The following is a 14,471-nucleotide window of genomic DNA, read 5'->3' as shown; positions in this document are numbered from 1 at the left end:
TAGAGTGCGGTATCAGTTTTCTCTCTAGTTTAATAAACTTGCTTAAATAAGCAATGAAGAATTTTTCGCTGAACCAAAACCCCAACTTGGAACATGAACCTTTAATGTGTCAACAGTTTGCTACAGTTTCAGCCGCAGTCACCACTTTATTCTTCCCTCCAAATCACCACGAACAGCAATTAAACTACAACTCACTTCGTATAAAGTATGCTCCCTTGAATGGTTTGCGCTTCCAACGCAACCCGAACAATCGCAAAACTTATAAAAAGAAGAAATTCGAATCGTTTCCGAACAATAAATAGCTGGTAAATACCCCCAGGCTACTCTCTATAAGCTAAATCGAGGAACGTTCACGGTGCACTGCAGCCGAAAATTGCCGCGTACGGCCGAGATCCAGTCGTGTGGAAAAGATCGCCGCTCTTTTTCTATCTTTACCGCTCCTACCTCCCCACCCCCCGCACTCACCACCACCCACGCCACTAATGTTTTCCCAAAATTTTCTGAACCGCGAAAGTGTTTTCGCTCCCACCATCATCACCAACGCATCGCGACCGAGAGACGTTATTGGCGCCCACGCCACGCCACCGCGGCTCCGGCAGCGGTGACCACTGCGGCTGTGACCGAGGTCGGTCATTTTGAAAATTATTATCTTTTTTTTCTTCTTCGCTTTCGCTTGAGGCCTTGGGGCTCGAACGAATTCGTTTAGAATTTATTGGATTTTCATCAACCACACACACACAGTAAGAAAACGTGGAAACGTCCGGACGACGGTAAGATTCGCGGAAATTAACGATGATTGAGGTTTTGTTGATTCGATGCGAAAGTATTTCACCAGCGTGATGACGTCCGTCTGCCCACGGATGCGAAAGTTAACCGAATCGGTGTTACGTAGTTGCATTGTAAGTTATAAAAGGAAAGATTCAGAATTAATTTAGTTTTAACATTTTAATTTGTTCAGAAAAGTACGCGAGGTGCCTAAAGCGTTAAGGTTTGAACTAGAATAAATATCTAAAAAGCAAAAGTATTGGGTACGGAACGAGGAGGTCACCAGAATGATTGGTTGTGTGTTGAGTGGCGAAGAGCAATACTCGATAAAATACAGAGGCCTAGGAGTCTAACGTTCGTAGCGGCTACACATTCGAACAAAAAAGGCAAAAAGAACTTAGAGTAGAGATGTGGATGCGACCACCAGGTACTCGCGGATGTAGGAGGAATCAGTGTTAGGATAGGCGATGAAATGCACTCCAGTAACGGTAATGATTTTCAACTGAGACGGAATTGTACGGGTGGAGTTCACAGTTGAAAGAAACACTTTCGGTTGCAAAGAACAAGCACGAAATTATTGCAACACAGTAAATGGACTACAATTTTTTTGTATCTGTATATGTATTAGGTACAATTTGGAAAAATGACGTGAATAATTAGGGAACCCCAAAAACAAATTCTCGGCACTTTCGCTTCACAACGCTAATTCGAGCTTGTATATTTGTTTCCGGTACTTTTTTCTCACATTCTACCCATTGCCTGAGAATGTCGTTTGCGTAGTTTTTATTTCTTCTCGGTATTTCCAAATAAATGCTTTATTGTGGCGGATTAGATTTCGATTGGACGATGTGCAAGGCAATTCATGTTCTTTGCTACAAAATGTACAAAATACCATTTCAGCACGCGTTATAAGAAACCAATTGCGGTAAAAATAGAGATTTTTCATTGTGTTGTTTCAAATATAGTCTCGAAGAATGGAAAATGGTAAATGACACAAGCACATGAATCAAGTATGCAAGCATGCTGACATCAACAGACTACAGTAGGCTGGGCATGTAGCGCGAATACTGAAAGAAGGATCGGTTTAAGGTAGTGCATCAGATAACCGTCGACTTCGGAGCAGACTCCACACTCGCTCGCGCGTGCGTTTTCCTCGATTGTACTACATCCTCGTTCGGAATATCAAAGTTGTTCGGTTTCGACACAGCAAACAATTTTGTAGTTATATCGAAATTTCAACAGAGTTTTTCATGTAAATATACAGTACAACTAAGACATATACAATGCTGGATGCATTTGAACGGCTGTCTCAGTCAACAAAAAAGCAAAACGAATGTTTTTTACTGCACGACGTTTCGGCCTTTGATGTTGGCCTTTTTCAAGGGAAATACGGTCTCTCGTTTTTTGTTAAGTTAGAGTTTGTTAGAGAGACCGTATTTCCCTTGAAAAAGGCCATCACCAAAGGCCGAAACGTCGGGCAGTAAAAACCATTCGTTTTGCTTTTTTGTTGACTGAGACAGCCGTTCAAATGCATGCAGATAAAACTATCCCAGTCGTCATAAACATAAACATATACAATGCGCAAATACGCTATATACGGCCAAAATTGAAGGCAACATATCTATATTGAGATAAAATTGGGTTTCAATATACGATATACGATATAAACTGCACATAAATGCCACTGAATTCTGATTGAATTCAAGTCGGTTCAAGTTCGAATGAAATGGTGACTTACATTTCATTCGAAATTAGTCCCACCACCCTTTGCTTTACGATTCCTGGCGTACAATATTTGGATAAATTTGGCTATTACCGACACAAATTTATGTAGTCGTAAATATGTCATATTACTGCACTAATAACGATCCTTTTTATACATTATATGACTTGGTTTGCACGCATATACGAGAGTCGTAAAGAAGTCTTCAAAATGAATTAGTAAGAATAATTTTATATAATGTACCATTCCGATAAAAATTGAATGCTTATACGATGTTTGTTGGTCATCCTTATACGACCCCTGCTTAATTGGGGATGATAATGACGGCTTCTTCTTTAAGAGTTTTACGATTAAAACGTGGCCGAACAAATAAGTGCAGTAAAAAATATTTAGCCAAGCTTCTTGTTCACCAAATCCGAATTACCCGGCCTTATCTTATATTATTTGTTTATCTCCTATCATAACATTCAGTACAATCACTTCATCCACTTTGTTTACTGCTGAATACCAACTCGCCACTCCTCCTCACTTTAAATAGTTTTTCTTATCTTCGTGCTTGACGCTTGACCCAATATTTCTCTATTGGGGTAGAGCTTCGGCATGTTGGAAGGATTTTCGTCCTTGGGCCTGAAACTGCACGTTGTAATTTTACTACTCCACGGATTTTTCCGTAATGACAGCATGCCCCAGACATTTGTTCACACAAACTACGTGGTCGGCGGTCCCGGTTGCAATGAACAGCTATAGATAGCTTGCTAAACCAGATCTTTCATAACGAACTTTGCCAGTTTCGTTCAAATTTCGTTGCTTGAAAAAAATAACCACATTTTTCTGTCCGATTGTCAGCCTCGTCAGCCTCGTCATGTGCAGCTTCCGGAATCTTGTATCGGGCATCTTTTTCGCTCATTGTCGCGTTCCGGAGTCTCTCCCTTCTTATATGTTTCATGTGTTTTTTATTTCAATCAATATTTAGGCACATCAGCTGTTTCTGAACCTTTAAACGGAGCAGATGGTTTTGCTTTCACTGTGGTGGTCGGCAGGGGCGGATCCAGAGAAAAAAATCGGAGGGGATCCGAAATTTCGATTTTGAAATGTTCGTTATACAATACATAATATGTAATAGCCTTATTAATCTAAAATCAGTTTTGGTGGTCGAATCTGGTTTGAAATGATTTTCAGTTTAGAACGAATTTAAAATAGAAACTATTTTAAAATGTTTCAACAAGTTAAAAAAATCGGGGGGGGGGGGGGGTGGTCCGGACCCACAATACCCTCCCCCTGGATCCGCCACTGGTGTTCGGTGTATTAATTTAAGTGCTTCAATGAATGTCAACCTTTGTTCATTTTGTTTGCACCTGTTTTATTAGTGCTGGTAGTAAGTCTCCTGATTCTCATTTTATTTCTGGGTCATGGGTGGTGTTTTTTTCGAACTGAGAAGAATCCGGCCAATCGAGACCTGACTGCTAAGAACGGTCGTAGCTCAGGTTACACTTTTTGGGGCAAATAACATATGTGTTATAGTTAATAACATCTACTAAAAAAATTGCTTGCTCCGAGCGCCTTAGACGGAACTTTCGCGTCCACGTATCTGCAAAGGCCGTGGAAATTGATGGCGTGGTATCCGAACAAGATCTAAAGTGCAGATACTTATTGATGCATAGGGTTGGTTGCTTCAAGGACCTCTCACTTCAGCATGTGAAGGTTTTCGATTGCAAGCAATTGCATTCAGCATGAATCGGGCTCATTAATACTACTTACCAGTGCTGTGCAATCTCACTATGGTCTTTGAATTGTGACAGTAAATATGAAGTGACCGTATCACCACAAAAATGACCCATTTTTCTAGGATAGTGTTTCAGTTAACTATCTCTCACAGACGCTGTGCGAGAGAGAACTCATTGAAGTGATAGATTGAGTACCGTTTATTTTGGATTGGTATGGTAAACGAAATATTATCAGTGTATTGTATTCAGGCAGCATGCGGTGCTTTGTCGATTTTTCTCCACTTTTCTGTTTCTTTTATGCAAAGCTATTTGTGTTAACCGCCTGTTTGTTAATACTAGCTGGTTGTTCGTAATAAGATGACCGTCATAACCGTATTTATATTGTTAATAAAATGATGGTCCGTTTAAACTTCTCTCAATAGCAATTTCAATGAGTGATTCAGAAGGAAACCATCTTACTGTTGTCAATTCATTGGAATGAGAACCGTAACTCAATAAGCATCGCTTACTGTTTTAACTGCTAACCGTTTCATACCCTTTGTCTAGCAGGTTTGCCATCATTACCGTGATGGAGCGCAGCACTGCTACTTACTATTTATCAGATTCACTTCGGGTGGCCTTCATCATGTATTTTCATTTTGACTATGTCCTCCTGGACTGGATTCGTCTGTCTCTCTGTCTGTTGGTACCGCGGGTTACGAAGTGTTGTTTTCAGTATTTGCAACCAGAAAACCAACTTACAAATTAAATATAGCAGAAATCCGTTTAAAATTTTGAATAGAAATGCGATTGATTGAAATATCAACTTTTATAGCAAAAATCGAACTAAGGCTTGTTCGCGACAAAAACTGGACAACTAAAACACATAGATCTCTTGAAATATTCAACCAAAACAAACGAAATATTTCCCACAGATGTGCATTATTCATCGTTTTCAAAAAGCCAACCTTTACGAGTACGAGATTTCAGTGATTTTACTTTCGCATATCAAGCGGTCAGTGACTTATGTTAATCTTCAAGACAAAACAAAACAGAATAATATTAATATTTAACATTTTAATTTGAATATTTATCAGAGCTCCGTGAAGCCTTTTAGCAGAGACTAGATTAGTTTTTGCTTTTTCTTTTGCTGAAAAAATGCATTCATGTTTTTTCTACCGATTCACAGTAAAAGCAAAAATGGAGTGAACTGTTTGACCGCAAATGAAAGGCTTCGCGGAAATCCGATGAATATTTAATTAATAATTTTAAATATTAATATTATTTTGTTTTGCTCAGTATTGAAGATTAACATAAGTCACAGACCGCTTGCTATGCGAAAGTAAAAACGCTGAAATCGCGTACTTGTACATGCAGAACTAGCGTAATGCTAGAATAATAGGTAAACCTTCCTAGGTTTCGTTGGTCATTTTTTCCTGGTGTTCGAATCGATTCATTCAGGAAACACAGCATAATACAAATCTCACAGAATGCAAATGTCATTAACGGTAAATCAATATCATTTGCTGGTATTTAGACGAATTCAAGTAGTTTGATTGCATTTTACATGTGCTCTTCTACTTCATTAGTCTGTTTTTGTTGTACATCTAGTGGTTTTATTTTCCACTACTCATGTATACCAAAAATAATATCGGCCAATTTATACGCTTTTACTTAATCTCTTTGCATCTTTTTTTCTTTATTCGGAATGTTATTTTACCTTTTGTTTCTATATCTTAAATTAGATTCATACTAACACAATCCATTACACATTCTCACAATCTCTCATTCAAAACGTACAAGCGCTTGAGGCCGTCGCGACAAGACAAATGCGAACATGCAAATGCATCCACACATACTTACACCCGCGATTTCGCCAATATTAAAACACCCCGGTAATTATGCGAACGTTTTAGCACCTATAAATTTACAAACGTGGTCTCAAGCATCAACCCACCGCTTGCGCGATCATTAATCGGTCACGTCCGAAAGTCCTCTACCTTCGGTCCTAGCAGCCTATAGTCAAGCCTTCAGTTGGACCAATTAAAAAATGACGCTCATATTCATTAGAAAACACGCTCCGTGGCGACATGACCGGGAACTCTAGTGATATGGGCGATCTTTCTTCTAGTATCTGAAACGCGCACTGAAAATTTAACATCAGAGTCACGGTCCGCGTACGAATATGCGAATGGCCACACGGTTATAAAAGCGAATTTATACATGCGAAGGGTCATCCAAAACGCGCGCTATACAAACGCCCACGCGATCAAATACGTTAACGTACAAACGCTAGCTTCCTTCGCAATGATACACGCGATCGTGAAGTCCCTACGCCCGCACATATCTGAACCGCACAATGAATATCACATTCAGAATCACGGACCACTGTAATTGGCCTTGAGCAATGTTTTAGAGGGAGATATTTCCCGTCGCGTTATAGTACAAGTTGGGTAATTTTGAAAGGAACTGTAATCAAAAAATGCATGAATATAAATTCAAAAAAAAATACTCAAACTTGATAATGAATTCCCCAAAAAAATTAATGCTCAAATACCGGCTCCAACAACAGTGTTCCCACTCGTAATGATCACTTTTCAACTAAATTGACTTAAATAGTTGGTGGTTACAGAGGTACCAACGTTTTTCAGCCAGGTAGCGAAGAAGATGAATCGACGAAATGTGGAGATGGTCTTGTCTGGAACCGCCAGAATCTTCAGTAACACGGACAAACAAAAATGTCTACGAGCTCTCTTTTATACTATTTTGCTGATAGTTTTGACAGTTGCTATAACAAAATCGTTCTTTACAAACAAAAAATGATCATCAATGTGGCATTCGAAATTTACAGTATTCAAGCATCACTTCAATGAATTTGAAAATGATTAATAGGGAGAATCAAAAGATACACCGATTTAAAGTTTTATATCAATTTTCATATGGCTTCAAGCTTATGGATGTATAAGTTTAGGCGGACATTTGCAAACAACAAATATTTGCTGATCTATTTAATACATGACATTCGAAAGATATATCAATCCCCAAACATCAAAATTATACAGGCCCCTAGTCAGGATTTTGTTTCGGGAGGGACTTTAAAAAATTATTGCATAATGCTTTTAATTTTGATTACTTGAGATAGTCACTAGAAACTGAATGAAATTTTAAAAAGTTCGTAATGAAACCAATTCTCAATCTGAGACAATAGAAACTAAAAATTTTAGAACATGTTCTTTGTTACAAGAAAGGCTATAACACATCGAGGAATTATTGATGTTGAATTTGATGATTATTATTATTATTATTATTATTATTATTATTTTTATTATTATTATTATTATTATTATTATTATCATTATTATTATTATTATTATTATTATTATTATTATTATTATTATTATTATTATTATTATTATTATTATTATTATTATTATTATTATTATTATTATTATTATTATTATTATTATTATTATTATTATTATTATTATTATTATTATTATTATTATTATTATTATTATTATTATTATTATTTACAAGTTACAATTTATTATCGTTACAACAATGGATATTCTAGAGTTCGAAGAATTTATGAGCTAACCGAATATGATAATCTTTGACGGTGCTGAAATATTCAATGTGTTCTAAACTACACGTTTAAAAGGTATGGAATACCTTAAATTGAAATGAGTTATCCATAAAGTGTTCAAACGAAGCGAATGTCGAAATTTGCATATATGTTCTGATTCAGCAAGCGATTTGTAGATGCACAGAGACAGTTCAACTTCCATATGAAACCAGTTATATGACAATATTTTGATATATTCTTATTAAATGAAACTATTTTCAAGACTGGCCTTGGCCTGGCAGATCAAAGCCCCAGCCAGGAACAACGATTCATGGTGATCAATAGGATCATAATATTTATTTCAATGATTTAATCAACTAAAGAAAACTACCCAGAATTTAATATATTAAAGAAAATTGCCCAGAAAATGGACACAAATCGAAAGAACACTGATTACTAATATCTTCTTCATTACGTAAAATTTGTTAACTGTATCATTAATGATACTACTAAAATAACTAGAAATTATAAATATGCATAAGCTCAATAATTTCGGCATCTTTTGTTTCCTACACATGGAGGGGAATACATCGTACTTACTTCCCCTTTGCCGAACGGTAAGGTAGGTGTAAGGCCAACTGTCAATTCGCCGCTTCATTAAGCAAATAAATTGTCTAGTTCTAATCTGTTCAGTAATTGGTTTGTTCTTTGAATAAAAATAAATTTGCTCTGATTTTTTCCTCGATTACCTTAAAGATTGCAAGATTGTTCGACTACTTTAACAAAGCTGTAATGTCTATTTTATTACAGGTTCATTTTACCACAATTTAAAAAAAAAACAGTTCAAATTGAAGCTGTTATACCTAACGAATCACAGCCCTACGGATTTCGAATACGTTAGGGTCTTTCGAAAATGGGAAGATTAGAGAGCAATTCCGAAAGTACTCGAGTTGAGTGTATAGAAAATATAGAAGAGCTGCTCTTGAGTCGATTTAAATTTATTGATTCTTTTTTCTCTCTTTTTCTCTGTGATTTTTGATCATCTTTCTCATTTCATTCCATTACGAACCAAAATAAAACGAAGGACTCTTACTTACTGAAAACATGTAATCGAGACAATAATCCCAAATTATTGACTTATAGATTCAACCAGTCACAACATTTTAGTCGCTCTCCGTGATAGTCTATACTGATGTCTGTTCGCTGCATCGTTACGTCGTTTACAAACTTACATAGATATTAAATGGAAACCATAGAAGACGACAAAAAGGCTGCTGATGGTTGCATCATTCAGTTTATTATGATTGATTGATTACTATGTGGTTTAGCATCAACTGACATTCGATGGAAAGTAAAGATAAAATCAAGACAGTTAATCCTACGCCTGCTGTGTACGTTTCTGCATATCAGCAAAGTTAATAAAATACGAGTGTATATGATTCGTGGGTATATGAACATCTCAGTAAAACCACTGTTTAACCACTTTTTAGATATTTTACACGTTTTCCTTGCTTATTGTTCGCTTCTTAAAAATATCGCGGTTTGCCAGATTAACAGTATTTTTAGTACGGAACGAATTAACCGCATAAACATGAAATTGAGTGTCAATAGAAATACTATTGCATTAAAATGCCACGAAAACGAAACCTGTCTTCTCGGCTGTATTGTTATCAGGAAAATGAAATCGTTTTTCCTAGCACGCTTGAGTGAGATGCCTGTTGTTTATACTAAGCGTAGGAGAAACCGAGGAAAGTTGAAACAGAGAAGAGTTCAAATAAAGCGCATTGTTAGCGAAACCATGCCGTTAGAAATCTGGCAAAAGTACTTTTGTTTTACATCTTTCGTATGTGTTTAAAAAAAGCATTATTGCAAAATCCCTAACGGCATGGTTTTGCTAGAAGTGGGCTTTGTTTGGCTTCTCCTCTGTTTCAACTCTCCTCGGTTTCCCCTACAGTGCAGTAACCGTTTACAGAAATTCAATGCGCGTATAATTTAAGAACCAGTCATTTAAATAACTAACTTTATTCTTGCCAAAATCTAGCATAATATTTCAGTTTTGTTAAACGTGGCAATCACCGATCGATAAAGTCTCATTTTTGAAGAGTATTTGTGCTCAGCATTCTATAAAACTTTTACTTTTTTTATTATATAATTCGTTTATTTGATTCGGTTCAATGTGCTAGCTAAACAGAGCCACGGGTTCTTTATATATTTTCATGATGTAAACAATAAAAATGATAAAACGTTAATCCAACAGATCTCGTGCGAGCGACTGGCGATTATGCGTGGAGACCTGTTTACTAGGCTGGGAAAATATTTTTCCTAAACAAAAGTGTTTTGGTGGCCATTCATTTATTTCTCGTACACTTCCATGTCATTATCGTGATTATAGCCATGTACATGTTCGCGAACATCTGATTTCATTCTCGTTTCTTGCCTTTACAAGTTACGAGTGCCTACTTTCTCAATAATGGTGGTGGCTGTTGATTTGGAGATACTTGACGCAGCTTTTGCCGTTAATAGTACCCGAACAGCAGCCACAAGTTTGGCAATCGTTTGTTTTTCAAGTATTATTGGAGATTATTATTGCATTATGTTTTGTGCGTGTAGGATCAGGTAAGAGGAAATGGGTCGGTCCACCTAGATTCTTAGCTTAGCTTAGTTGATCGCCCGTGAGTTTCCCGTGATTGATCAGAGACTGTTGAAATTGCATATTGAACCAATTGTATGATACTTGGGAGTAGTACATCATACTCAACGTGCAACCTAAAGAGACTAAAGATTATGGTATGATAAATAACGTAGATGGCTACGCCCATGCAGGTCAATTTTGGGATGGGAAGGAATGTTAGTTCAATACTTGTGATCTGCATCATCCACAAGTGTCGCAGGATAGGATTGGTGGGAAATGAATCAGGGTATATCTTGGTAGATATTGTGATTTAGCTAAGTACTCACGCGCTTTGTCTTTTTATTTTAGATCAAAGTGTTCAGTTGTGCGACCTCCAATAGAAACATGAATTTCGTTCGAATAGGTATTTTAATAATTATTCGTCCGCGGGGCGTTACATAAAAGCTTAAAGCCGCGTGGAATATAATAGAGGTATCTATTCATCTATAGAATATGATGATATGATGATCTTAGCAATATGTACGAAAGTCACTCGCGATCAATTTCCGATAATTTGAAACAATTTGAACTCCGAACAGCTGACCATCGGGAGTATTGCTTCTTATTAACACTTCAATAATTATTTTCAAAGTTTGCAGTACAAAGCAAGCATACAAAAGTATAAAAGATATCCCAAATGAATGTGAAGAAATTCACTGTGAAATATTAATCACAAATTGGCATCTCCACTCTTCCTATCAGACGCGTTTCCATAATTGGGGTAAATTCCAAATTGCAAACGACATGTTTATTATGCGTAATAAATATAACAAACACCAGGACAAGGGCTTTTGATCTATCGGTGGCCCGGAAGAAGAATGAATGGGAGAAGAGCAATACTGGCAAAGACCGACTACCATATGAGCTCGAACGAGTGACGCAGAGTACTGCACTGGATGATTTTGAAGAAAGGATCAGGAGTGGGATTTTACGAAGTTTTAGCTTCCGATGGCCCTACATTTTCTGACAGAGTAAAGTTGTGGAGTGTTGAAATGTTTACCACTGTTTAGGAAGGCAAAAGTAGTACAAAGCTTGTGTCAGACCTTTATGAGACCTCAAGATGTTAATTTTGGAGGTATTCGTCGATGTAGATTTGTCGGTAGACGGTTCCAGATTTAACAAAAAACTGACTTTTTTGAAACATCTACAAATCGCTTGCCACACAAAAAACATTTTCTGTAATTCGACAGCTTCATCATAGGCCAATCCAAAGAATTTCCTACTTTAAAGTTTATTTGTTTTTAAATACGGTTTTTAAACCAAAGCTTCGAAAGTTATTCCTTGGTATATTAATACATGCTGTTACTTAGTGTAGAATTAGATTTCATCCTTTGCGGTAATTGTACAACCACCATAAGAAACCTAAAACGTTGGTGCACAATCGGGAATAGCGAATCAGAAAAAGAGCCTATATGTCAGTGATTCACTCAGTATAGAATGGATAAAGGCTATGGTGCAAAACCTTAAGGTCCGTCCAGGTTGTCTTCACTACGGATCAATACCTTGACGTAGGAACTCCTAGCATGTTGTTGGTCGCCTCTTATGACATGGGAGCAGGTTGTCAGTGGTTCTATCTTTGGCTGAAATAATGCAAAAAACAATTTTAGCCCGCCGGACACCAAACGACTTGAAGATTCTCACCACAAAAAAACCATTGGAAATACAGGGAATTACTTCCTAGATGTGTCCTTTATATTGAATTACATTTCCTCCAAATGTGACATGAAGATTTTAATGGACACGGTACAAGTTAGTGGAACCAGATCATGTAGCCGAACATTGATTTTCTCATCGTCCATACATATGAGGATCTCAATGATAGCGGTGAAACGTGTTACAAATTATTATGCAAAATGACTGGTTTCGCCTGGGTTAAGTCGTTGGACACTGAATGCCTGACATGGTAGAACTCGATAAATGCAACTTCCGTAATCATAACCTTCATTTTCACCTTCAGCAAATTTTTCACATCATGAGTCTTTTACGAAAAGACCAGAAGTCAATAGTCTTCGTATTTGGCTGGAGCACACCCCCTCTTGCTTCTGCGACTCACTCATCTCGACAGATCACCACAGAAAGAATGAAAGTAACAGTTTCTTTTATTCTTCCAACGGGTCACACAATATGAAAGGAACTGTTTTTGTCACATTCCGCTTACTGAGTATGGTGTGTTCGAAATAGCAATCTTCCTCAACATCTTCTTATTAATTTGTTCAGACCAAACAAGATACAAATTTGTTAAGAGTCACCGAAAAACGTTTTTTCTTAAATTTATTTTTGATAAATTTCGGTGGGGGCTTTATTCCTCGGGCTACGTACCTGCATTAAAAAATTAAATAAAATTCACTGCCTTATTTTGCATCTACTGGGTAAAATCTACGACGAACAATGAAAAATCAATAATAACCATAATATTTATTATTCAATAATGGGTTGTAGGGAACACTAATAGTAATTTTGATTCGGGCAGTGTTTCACCATCTGGCTCTCGCCATCTTGTTTCAGGGAACTATGTAGGCTTACTTTACAGATATATATGCTTCGCGATAAATATCATTTCTAGTTTTTATTGAAAAATTACCGCGATTTTTAAACACTGTCTTGAGCAAAGAACTGGTTTTTAAATTACTATATTTACAAATCGAAATACTATTTTAACTTTGATTCTAGAGGTTACAGCCTTAGCCTCTTTTTTGGGGTTAAAAAATGTTTAGAATAATATCTAATCCGTTGTGCGGCGTTGGGGATCTCACCTAGATCAGCTGCTTACGAGGCAATCGATTTACCAACTGTGCTATGCCCGCCTACTCTAAATTGAAATAAGTTTTTCCAATCACATTTAAATAATCAAGGAATCTTCGGGCCGCAAATAACATATTGTCAGAAATTCATATAAATTGAAAGTATGCGAGATAAAAAAGTTTGTTTTCTTCGCTTTTAGTTCAAAAATAAACAAAAATTCTTATAGGAAGCAACAAAAAAGTATTGTAAATACTTAAGTGTAGGCAAACTTACGGTCTGTACTGTATAACATACATTCACAGAAGTTCGAAAAAATCAGATTTTGTAGTTATTATACAACTATTAATAATGAAAAATCGCATACCTACATATAAATGAATTTATTTAGAACAAAATTTTATTTTAGCTTTTATGAATCTTTCACCAAGGTTAAACATTCAAACGAAATCGACCGTTACATTATCAAGATCGTTATGGCACCTGTGGGCGCGGTTGCGAAAAAAACGGTGCACATTTCAAATTTTCCAACATGTCCGACGCAATCAGTTTTCACGATCGAACACTCAGTGAGGAATTGCATTCCGTTGAATTTTTATAACCACACTCACACCGCAGCTAATGACATGGAACGAAGTAAAGATTTAAATAGAATTATGCTTCAATTTTCAGTCATAGTCATAGTATATTAATAACAGTTCTCTCCCGTGTACCAGCTCAGCGCCAACAGAAATTCACACTGTTTGCATTACGCAATTTGATTCGCACCACCGCGCCTACTATTGTGCTGCCTTTCGAGTTCGTTGAAGTGCAAAACCAATTCAATCTTCTGCCAACAGATGACTTTTAATTGCACATTTACCAGATTGCTATTCTATTATTGAACATTCCCGGATACTTTGGACTAGATAAACATTATTTCTTCACGAAGCATATCGTAGGTAGGAGCATCTCCCGGGAGATACAGTTTTTCCAGTTCAGCGTACCAAAATAGCTAATAGTGATGTTGTTTTCTTTTATTCGAAAAAGTTTTCTGTTTTTTTTCTTCCCACCAATGTACAAGTTTGCTCTGGTAAAACTCCAGATGCAGTTTTTTTTCTTGTCCAAGCCACTCACCGTAACTTTTAATTCCCGAAGTGGGATACTGTTTTCACTTTATCCCAGCAGATATGTGGAACAAAAGTAAAATAAAGGAATTTCCTTCTTCAGACACTATATGGAACACACTCTCTCTTGCGCGCGCGATCGCCAGTTGCTTTCTGGCCAGACACAAACGGATTCTATCGCAATACTGACCTGCGGGTG

General features: G+C 36.8%; 1 protein-coding gene across 2 annotated transcripts in view; it reads right to left on the bottom strand.

Moving 5' to 3' along the window:
- The window catches only part of LOC131681934 (uncharacterized), a 35,049-nt gene extending 20,593 nt beyond the window's left edge, over positions 1-14,456 (bottom strand). The window contains exon 1 of one of the 2 annotated variants that reach the window (XM_058963040.1): positions 14,283-14,456. The gene's annotated coding sequence lies outside the window, so the exon portion shown is untranslated. Of the gene's footprint in view, positions 1-195; positions 369-14,282 lie in introns of those variants that run through there. The other variant, XM_058963048.1, reaches the window with a different exon arrangement.
- Between the last annotated feature and the right edge of the window lie 15 nt (positions 14,457-14,471).

This window comes from Topomyia yanbarensis, chromosome 1 (assembly GCF_030247195.1).
Source record: "Topomyia yanbarensis strain Yona2022 chromosome 1, ASM3024719v1, whole genome shotgun sequence".
Taxonomy (NCBI): domain Eukaryota; kingdom Metazoa; phylum Arthropoda; class Insecta; order Diptera; family Culicidae; genus Topomyia; species Topomyia yanbarensis.
The sequence above is the reverse complement of the archived record's forward strand: the minus strand, read 5'-3'. Positions and strand labels throughout refer to the sequence as shown.